The sequence below is a fragment of the Zosterops lateralis genome (genome assembly GCF_965231275.1).
Source record: "Zosterops lateralis genome assembly, chromosome: 11".
Taxonomy (NCBI): Eukaryota; Metazoa; Chordata; class Aves; order Passeriformes; family Zosteropidae; genus Zosterops; species Zosterops lateralis.
Window position 1 is genome coordinate 22,179,526 of NC_139771.1, and position 10,108 is coordinate 22,189,633.

Below are 10,108 nucleotides of genomic sequence, written 5' to 3' on the forward strand. Positions count from 1 at the left end.
GTTCTGGTGTTGATAAAATGCTGAGGTCCAGGCCCCGTGGCTGCAGGTGCAGCTCTCGGTGCTTCTCTGGGTTTTTCAGTCTGCAGCAGGTTTAATGAGCCCAAAGAAAAAGGGGAAATAATCAGTGCAGGGAACTTCTCTGCCCTAAAACTAACTAAGCGCAAAGGAGATCTGTGTGCTGCAGTCTGTCTGTGCTTGGGCTGAATACACTGGACAGGGAATGCACAGGAGTGAACACTGTTTTCTTAAAACAGGCTGCGTGCTTTTTATTTCCTTGCTTTGCTCTCAAAATCAGTCTGAAAGTACTGAAGGTGTTTTTGAAGTAGTTATTTGAAATTTTTGAGGGTTTTTGGTGTTTAAATTATTTATTTTGGAGGAAGTTTGTTTGAAGTTTTTGCTTAGTTATAATGAAATTATTTTATTTTTAATTAGAAGTTTTATTGCAGTTAAAGGTTGAGGCTTTTTTTGTTAAGTTAGTAATAGATAATAGGCTTTGATTTGGTATGTAGTGATGGGATTGGTGTATATGGTGTACATATGTGGACTAAGGATTTAAAATTCTGTGGTTTTGATGTGCTAGGTTAATAAATTTCTATAGGTCAAGGAATATAAGTTTTTCTACTTTTTATGTGGTTAGAGGCAGGTATTTCAGTTGGGGGTGTTCTGGGTGTATATTTCAGAGGTTTTTTGAGGAGAATGGAGATGGGGTTATTTTTAATATATTTGGAAAATGGACTAGGAGTAATAAGAGTTGGCTTTTTTTTAATGGACTTTTGTTTGTGTTTTGTTTTCTAAAATGGATATATTTGTGTGGTCAGGGCAGTGGTGTTTCTGGTGCAACTCTGAGCATCCCTTATTGTTTGTGTGTTTCGGGTGGTCACTTGTCTCACACTGAGATCCTCTCACCCAACAGCCCTGCTGAGATCATCCGTGGATGTTTGGTTTTCTTTACGGCACCTGACTGAGACAGCAGGAATTTCCCAGAGGCAGAGACAGCCTTCCTTGGCCCCTGATGTGGATTCTCATCCCTGAACATCCCAGAGATAAGTGAAGGCCTAAAAGCCACAGAGGGAGTGAAAGTGGGCTGTGGGTTGGGAGTCACCGGGAGGGATTTTTGGGTCGGGTTTGGAGATGGGGATGTCCAAGCTGTGATCCCTTTAGGGCACAGAGAGGGAAGGCCTCACAGTGCTGAGGTGTGCAGGGCAGAGCAGTCCCAGGGCACGTTGTGTCATTTGTCTGTTGTGCACTCTGTGTCTTTTGTGTGCCCTGTGTGGTGTGTCTTTTGCCTTAACCCTTCAAGGGGTCTTTTGGAGACCCCAGGCATCGTTCTTAACATCTCCCTGTTCCTTGGACAGGCACTGATATCATTGAACTTTGATTTAGGTGCTCAGACACACATCAGGATCCATCTCTCTTCACAAGTGTCCAGGCTGGTGCCTTTCCAGGTCTTGTTCTGAGCTGTATCCACAGCTGTGCACTGCTGTGATCCATTCAGGCGGATTAGGTCTTGTCAGAATGCAGGGATAGGTAGATGAGTCTGACCTTAGGATTCTTGGGCATCCATCCCTGCATTTCTTGGGATCAGTGATCCCGTTGGCATCTTCTTCCTGCAGGGTTCTCTGAGCCTGGTCAGCTCCCCATCGGTCTTACCTCGGTCATCTCATTGCGAGTGCTCTCGGTCCTCAGGGTCGTTCTTCTTGCCCAGATATTTCTGTCTCTGTTGTGTCCCCCCTTTTGTCCTGTCCTGTGTCACGGGTGTTGGTGTGTTTGGCTTGGAGCTGCTCTGCCTTGTTGCTTAGTCTGGGTGTGGGGGGAATGGGACAAGTCCTGGGGACTTGAAATTTGTCATGTAGGGTGTTGTTGGCCTGTAGAGGGTATTCCTAGAGTGACACAAAGTGTCTGGAATTGTCAAATGCTCCTTCAGCACTTTGACTTTTGTCCTTTCTTTCAGATGCAGATGGATTAAATCCATGGCAGAGTGCCCCATCCCGGGTGAGGGGGCTCCCTTGAGAAGGTCAGTCACTATTTGTGTTTGCAGGGAAGTGTAAATGGTGGCCTTGTCACAGCACTGCTCTTTGTCTTTATTTTTAGGAGGTGAGGCTGGATCTCTGCAGTCAAGGTGAAGTGGACGAGGTGAGCAGTGATGGGTGGACAGAAGCAGTTACTATTGCTGAAGTCTCTCTTCTGGTTCTACTCTAAGCATTCACTGGTCTTTTTTTGTTTTATTTTAGGCGGTCCCCTTGGCAGATGTGCTGGCCCAGGATGCCAGAGGAGGGCAGATGGGTGCAACATTAAGGTTCACTTGTGTCCCGCTTCAGTCAGAGCAGGGAGGTTGCTGTTTCACAGTAACTCGGTATGATTTTTCCTTTTTTGTTTCTTTGCAGGTGCTGCTGCTGCCCCAGGTGTGCCAAGGAATAGAGGGAGGGGGTGAGTCGGCACATGGGCAGGTGGCCCCCAGGTGAGTGCTGTGCTCAGTGTGTCCCTTTTCCTTTTGCTGGGTTCACTCTGGGCAGCCTCTGGAGTGGGGTGAAGATCTGAGGGGGAGGTGGGACAGCGGTGCAGAGGGGACCCAGGGATGACTCTTCTGGAGGGGAATAGTCACATTTTCTGTTCTGTGGTCCCAGGTAGTGTGAGGAGGTGCACAGCTGGAGTTTGGATATGGCAGCACTGAGGGAACGTCTCTAAATCCACGGTGCCAACACGTTCATTTCTGTCCAGGATGGATTTTGTCCGCTCATATTCAAAAGTTAAGTTGTTGGGGTTGGTGGTCAGGTGAAGGGGAAGAACCTTTTCAGTCCCAGGAGGCAATTTAAAGTTGCCTTAGAGGAGGAGAGGGCCCTCAGGATGGACCCCTCAGGAGTAAAGGGAGAGGGTTTCTCCTTAGCATCACCTGAGCCTTGGCCAGGCAGGGCAGTCCCAACCCATCTCTGCATTCTAGCAAGATTTGCACCGTTGGTCGTCTTAGTCTTTGAGAGTCCACAGGGTTAAGGTGCAGTGGGAGGAGATTCTTGGCCTTGCCCGCCTGGGCATCCTGGGATCCGTGTCCCAGGAGCATCCTGGGTTGCAAGGTGTAGGGTAGTAGGGTTCAGCAGGAGCGCGCAGAGCACTTCAGCAGTGACCTACAGAGGCTGAAGGCTGAGGGAGGGCTTGAGAGGTAAAGGACTCACAGGCTAGAGAGCACACAGTGAAAATCAGGGGTGCAGGCTGGGATACAAGTCAGAGTACAGGTGTACCAGCCCTCACAGCACTGCTACCAACACTGTGTTTCCCTGAGAGCAGGTGCAGGCAGCAATCCTAATGCAGGACAATGCCAGAAGCCCTGAGAGGTGCAGGCAGTAAGCCCAAGGCTAGGGCCAGGCAGGAAGTGATAGTGGGGGGCAGAGTCCACAGGGTTTCGGTTCGCTGGGGATGTCCAGCCTGCATTTCTTTCCTGCTCTAACTGGGGTTGCTCACACCCCTAATGGAGGCTGTGGTGGGTGGGCTCAGTACCAATAATGTCTCTAAGACCTTGGCACTGCAAGAGTCAGCCTCTGAGCACAGCTGAAGTGTGCTGCCCAAGGACCCAGGCATGCTTAGGAGAGGGGGAGTAGCAGAATTGCCAGGTTTTGGGGGATGTGCTGGTGAGATTATGCTTTGCTATTTGGTTTTCTTTATTGTAGCTGACTGAGAGACAACAGCCCAGTGACAGCAGGAGTCTCCCAGAGGGAGAGGCGACCTTCTTTGGCACCCAATGTGAATTCCCATCCCCAGACATCCGAGAGATAAGTGGAGGGCTTGGAGTCACCGAGGGGATGAAAGCGGGATGTGGGGTCAGGGGTCACCCAGGAGGGGTTTTGTGAATCAGGTTTGGAGATGGGGATGTCCAAGATGTGACCCCTTAGGCTGTGTAAAGGGAAAGTCTCATTTTTGATCAGTGCTGAGGTGTGCAGGGCAGAGCAGTCCCAGGGCACGTCGTGTCACTTGTCTGTTGTGCACTCTGTGGTTTTGGAGCATCTCATATCTTTCATGTCTTTTCCCTTTGCCCTTCAAGGGGCCTTTTAAAACCCCTGGCATCAATCTTAGCATTTCTGATCTCTGCATTCCTCAGCCAGGTGACTTTGACTCGGGTGCTCAGACACACATCAGAATCCATCTCTCTTCACAAGTGTCCAGGCTGATGCCTTTCCAGGTCTTGTTCTGAGCTGTATCCACAGCTGTGCACTGCCACCATCCATTCAGGTGGATTAGGTCTTGTCAGAATGCAGGGATAGGTAGATGAGTCTGACCTTAGGATTCTCAGGCATCCGTCTCTGCGTTTCTTGGGATCAGTGATCCCGTTGGCATCTTCTTCCTGCAGGGTTCTCTGAGCCTGGTCAGCTCCCCATCGGTCTTACCTCGGTCATCTCATTGCGAGTTCTCTCGGTCCTCAGGGTCATTCTTCTTGCCCAGATATTTCTGTCCCTGTTGTGTCCCCCCTTTTGTCCTGTCCTGTGTCACGGGTGTTGGTGTGTTTGGCTTGGAGCTGCTCTGCCTTGTTGCTTAGTCTGGGTGTGGGGGGAATGGGACAAGTCCTGGGGACTTGAAATTTGTCATGTAGGGTGTAGTTGGCCTGTAGAGGGTATCCCTAGATTGACACAAATTGTCTGGAGCCGTCAAGTTATCTTGCAGCACTTTGACTTTTGTCCTGACTTCCTTTCAGATGCAGATGGATTAAATCCATGGCAGAGTGCCCCATCCCGGGTGAGGGGGCTCCCCAGGGAAGGTCAGTCACTGTTGATGATGAGAGTCACATATTTCACATTTATTGGCACTCCAGTGCAGGGCATCTGCATTTACAGCTCCAAACAAGTGAGTCCCTTGGTAACCCCCCCCGGGGAGCAGCTGGAGCCTGCTCTGGGCTGGGCTAGGGGACCAAACACTTGGGGCTGACACAGCTCCACACTGAGGGGGCTTGGGAAAATGCCTGGCTTTGTCCAGGATTTTTTTTTTTTAACCGTTCTACAAGGTTTTAGTTGTCAACTTGGTAAAAATAAATGCTAAGGACTTCAAACCATGAGGGGCTGGCAAGTTATGCACACCAGAGACAGCTTTTTTGTTTTGTTTTTAAATAGCTGCGAGGCTTATATCTTGATTTTCAGACTCTCTTTTTTTGGCCGACTTTTTGTTAAAAATCTTATTTTGAAGTGCCTCAACCAAGGACATCCTGTTTGAAACTTTATCCCAGTTGTTTTTCGTCTTGCAGGTAGTTGGTAAAAAAGGATGGAGCCAGTAGGAAGCAAAGCCCCTGGAAGGCCTCATCCCAGTCCAGCTGTTGTTTTGTGTTCTTTAAAAGATTTTATATTTATTTTTAATTTTTAACTTTTTTTAATATTACTTTTAGATTTTTTTAGATTTTTATTTTATTTCCATGTTTTTATTTTTTGTATTTTTAATTTTTAAAAAACTTTTTATTAACTTTATTCAATTTTTTTTAAAATTTTTATTTTTTCATGTTTTCTTTGTTCCTTTTTTAAATACTGTTTCTTACCCACAGTATGTGGAAGTTTGACCCTAAAGGAGAGAAAAACCAGGAAAAGTCTGACATCAAAGAACACTAAATTCATTTGTGCCATGCTTTAATATGAAAAAGATAAAGGATAGCATGAAAAAAGACCAAGCATTCTCTGTTTTCCAGGAGCCTCCCATTCTCTGCACACTGACCACCCTTCCGGTGGACTTCTACACAGAAACCATTAACTTATGTTTTCTTTGGGTTTTTTGTTTGTTTGTTTGTTTGTTTTTGTGTTTGTAGTTTGTTTTTTTTTTTTCCTCCATTCTCTTTCTTACCCTGAGTAGGTGGAAGTTTGGCTGTTGGCAAGAAAGAAGTTGAAAAATGACCTCCATGTCCATTGGGTGTCTGGATATAATTGAGAGTGCAGTTAGTGAAAAACCTCTGTATTTTCTGCAACATTAAAAAACCTGAATGGAGAAAGCTGTGAACACTGTGGTGCCTTTTTTTTTTCCTTTCAACCCCTTAACAGGTCTCATTCTCCCCATGCACAGTATTACCAGCAGTAACTTGATGTTGAGGTGTACTTCATTGTTCTTTGTCTTTATTTTTAGGAGGTAACATGGGATATTGGCACTCCAGGTGAAGCAGACAGGGTGAGTGTTGACTGGTGGATGGAAGCAGTTGTTGCTCAGGCCTCAATTTCTGGTGCAACTCTAAGCATACACTGTTGAGTTTTTTTGGGGTTTTTTTTAGGTGGTCCACTTGCAAGGCGTTCCAGTCCTGGATCCCAGCAGCTTGGTGGGTACAAGTTTAAGATATACATGTTTCAGAGTTCTGTCAGACTGGAGCAATTGTGTTTTCACAGTAACTCAGCCTGCTTTTTGCTTTGTTTCTTTGTGGGAGCTGCTGCGGCCCTACGGATACCAGGGAAGAGAGGCAAGCAGGTGAGTTGACATTTTGGCAGGATGACTCAGGTGAGCGGTGTCTAACAGCACGCTAAATGTGTACCTTTTCCTTTTGCAGGTACCCTCCGGGCAGCCTCAGGAGTCAAATGGCGATCTGAGGTGAGCCGGGGTAGCGGTGCAGGGGAGGCCTGGGGATTACTTTTTCTGTCAGGCAATTGTCACATTTTCTGTTTTGTTGTCCTAGGTACCGTGAGGTGCGGAGCCCAAGACTGGATATGGCAGCACTGAAGTGGATGTGTTCTTTTCCATTGAAGATGGATTTTTGTCCGCTCATCTTCTGAAAGATAAGTGTTTGGGCTGGTGTTTGGGTGAAGGGGAAAAAGCTTTGCAAAAGGAGGCAATTCAAAGTCAGCTTAGAGGAGAGAGCCCTAGTGGGACGGGCCCCTCGCAACTAACGGGAGAGGGTTTCACCTCGGCCTCACCGGAGGCTTTGCCGGGCAGGGCAGTTCCGCGTCCTCGCGTGTTTTGCGCCGTCGTCCGTCTTCGAGTCTCAACATCCTCGTGGACGTTTTCACCCGAGGAGGTCGCCTTCAGGTCCAGAGCTATCGCCACGGTCACCCGGCAGTCATCGCTTCCTTCTCTCGGCCTACCCAGCTTCTCGAGCATCCTATTAACAACTTAGGCACTAGTTCTTGTAAGGAGTTCTGTTTCGTCATCACGTGCTATTGCCTTAAAGCTTTCTTTCCTTTGGCATCATCAGCCTGTGGCTCATCTTGTGCTAGGAGTCTTGGGTCCATAAGGTGAAGCTGCCTGGCAGTTTCAAGTTGTGTCTGCTGTGTTGTCTGCGTCTGCATTGTGTTGTTTGTGTCCCTTGTCTTCTGTGTGATAGGCCTTTGTTACATCCAGGCGCTTTATCCGCACCATTCCGGCCCCCTTTGGCCGTACTCTCCTCGCGTACTTTCCCGGATCATCCTTATTCCGGCCTCGTTACGTTTTGACTTTTTGAGGCCGGCACACGGACACTCGAGCGTTCTCATCTATTTTCATTCTCAGCTTGGGTAGCGCCGCCTTTTCAGATGCCATTCTCTTGGACTTTTATAGGGAGGGTATTAGATTCCCCTCACGTGCCTGCAGTATCTTTCAGAGTTATCTGAAGTCAGCACTTGTATTCTACCTGTCTCTGCTCATGTTGTATGTGCCAATGTTGAATGCGCCAATATTGCGTCTCTCAGTGTCGGCTTATATTGTGTGTGCCTACATTGTATCTGAGTCTATTGCATCTCACTATGTTGGTTCATATTGTATGTGCCTACATTCTATCTGAATATGTTGTATGTGACTATGCTGGCTTATGTTGTATTGTACTGTATGTAACTATGCTGTATCATACTATGCTGGCTTATGCTGTATCCTATTGTATGTGACTATGCTGTATCCTATTGTATGTGACTATATTGGTTCATATTGTATGTGCCTACATTGTATCTGAATATGTTGTATGTGACTATGCTGCCTTATGCTGTATCCTATTGTATGTGACTATGCTGTATCATATTATGCTGGCTTATGCTGTATCCTATTGTATGTGACTATGCTGTATCCTATTGTATGTGACTATGTTGTATCAGGCTATCTTTTGCCGCTTATGTGTGAGCTGCCCTGCCCTGGCACATAGTGTTAGTGAGGTAGAACAGTTGTAAAACTTCACAGTTCACCTCTTTTCTGTGGAGTTTTGGGCATAAGAGATATGGGCCTGGAGTGGGGATAGCTTGCTGTCAGATAAGCGCTTGTTGACCACCTCTTGTTGTCTTCCAGGTCCCTGAGGAGGATTAGCATCTCTGTGCTTGCTGATGCTACAAGTTTCCTGGAATCTACCATGTACGCTGAAGAATGATTGTGTGTGTATGAGAGTCCTCTGTGTTTGCTTGTGTTTGCCTGTGTGTGTGTGTGCGCTGACTGGTTTGACTGGTTCTAACCTTGTGTGCGTGACTTTTGCCTTTCAGGTTTTTCAACACATTTTAAATTTAGAATAAAAAATCCCCAGCTCGGGGTTTTTTTTTAATTTTCCCCCCCAGCTGGGTTTTTTTTCCTCAGTTCCGGCCGGTCTGCAAGGCGATGTTCATCGCCAAAGTTTGGGTGCCGACGGCCTGTGGACTGGGGTTTTCGTCAGGCAGGCCCGTTTGTGTCGAGGCTCCCGGGAACCACGTTCCCGAGGAGTGCTGCGAGGCGATGTTCATCGCCAAAGTTTGGGTGCCGACGGCCTGTGGACCGGGGTTTTCGTCAGGCAGGCCCGTTTGTGTCGAGGCTCCCGGGAACCACGTTCCCGAGGAGTGCTGCGAGTGTGTGTTGATGATTGGGGGTTCTTGGGAGGTGCTTTGAGGTGAGAGCGAGGGTGGGTTTGTGTGCAAGCTGAAGGAGGTGCGTGTGGTGGATGACTGTTCTATGTTACATGTGCTGCTTTTGTTTTGCATTTCCTGTACCAATAAAATGAGATCTAATGGATGTTTCAGAAGCAGAAAAACTGTTCTATTGTCTCAATGTGTATTTGGCTTGCGGTTCCCTGTATTGTTCCGTATTTGCATTTGCTGCCGTGTTTCCATGTATCGCTCTGTACGAAGCTGTACTTTTATCAGCGTGTCTACGGGTTGTATCTGTACTTGCATTTGTATATGTTGTTTCCATGTGTTTTGCTGAAGTGTAAATAAAAATGTTCATTCAATAGTAGTTGAATCCACCTTAATTAAGATTCCCTCCCGCCCCCTCTGCCCCCCTTTGGCTCCTGTCTTCATTTGGTGTCATTGAGTCATTTTCTCTCACTCTATTTCTTGCTTTCCTTCACTCTGTTTCCCTACTTCCAGGTAAGTCTATTTATTTTCCTCTCTATATCTTCATGCTATTTCCTTTTCTCTCTCACTCTGCTTCTTTCTCTCTTAACTCTTTATTTTCCTCTGTTGTTCTATTTCTAGCTGTTTCTCTTTTGCTTTCATTCTGTGTTTCTCTCTAGCTCTGTTTCTCTTTCCCTGTGTTTCGCTGTAACTCTATTTCAGTGTAACTGTTTCTCTTTCTTTCTCAGTCTGTTTCTCTGTTTCTCTCACGCTCACTCTGTCTCAGTTTCACTCTAATGCTGTTTCTCTTTTACTTCCACTCTAACAACTCTGTTTCTCTCCAAGTCTCTCTTTCGCTCTAACTCACTGTGTTTCTCTGTTGCTCTGACTCCTTTTTGCTTTGTTTCTCTGTCTGTTTCGCTCTCTCTCTCTGTTTTTTCTCTGTTTCTCTCTTTCTCTTCCTTTGTAATTTAAAGTTAGAAATAAAGTTTAACTTTATTTCTAACTCTGGTGCAGTGGTAGGAATTTTCATGCGGCCAGGGAACAAATATTAAAAAAACCTTTAAATAAATAAAAATATTTGGTCCCTGGCCGCATGAAAATTCCTACCACTGCACCAGACTTATTATTTTTATTCTTTTTTATTTATATATACACCCAATAGCCCCCCTATACACAGGGTATACATACTGTATGCCCCCCTAATTAGTCCTCCAGGTGGGAACAGCTGATTATAGATGACTGCTTAATCACCACACCCCCCACTCCCACCTGGACCACTAATGACCCAATTAGCAAGTTGAATAATTAATCACCCTATGCAAATAACCTAATTAATTACCTACACATATGCAAATCACTCAATTAATTATGCTGGTGATCTAATTAAATATTCAAACCACCCAATT

The 10,108-nt window shown here is 46.3% G+C and overlaps 2 long non-coding RNA genes across 5 annotated transcripts; both read left to right on the forward strand.

The window, feature by feature from the left end:
- Positions 1–1,871: 1,871 nt before the first annotated feature.
- On the forward strand, positions 1,872–4,397 carry LOC310913721. 3 transcript variants are annotated; one of them, XR_014590877.1, is made up of 5 exons: positions 1,872–2,014; positions 2,092–2,133; positions 2,232–2,458; positions 2,625–2,746; positions 3,660–4,397. It is a non-coding gene; the product is annotated as an uncharacterized lncRNA (long non-coding RNA). The 3 variants fall into 3 exon arrangements; XR_014590878.1 differs by lacking the exon at positions 1,872–2,014 and having other exon boundaries at positions 2,120–2,296; positions 2,385–2,458; positions 3,660–4,396; XR_014590879.1 differs by lacking the exon at positions 1,872–2,014 and having other exon boundaries at positions 2,120–2,458; positions 3,660–4,395.
- Positions 4,398–6,083: 1,686 nt separating this feature from the next.
- On the forward strand, positions 6,084–8,877 carry LOC310913722. 2 transcript variants are annotated; one of them, XR_014590881.1, is made up of 4 exons: positions 6,086–6,123; positions 6,224–6,414; positions 6,494–6,534; positions 6,620–8,877. It is a non-coding gene; the product is annotated as an uncharacterized lncRNA (long non-coding RNA). The 2 variants fall into 2 exon arrangements; XR_014590880.1 differs by having other exon boundaries at positions 6,084–6,414.
- Positions 8,878–10,108: the final 1,231 nt, after the last annotated feature.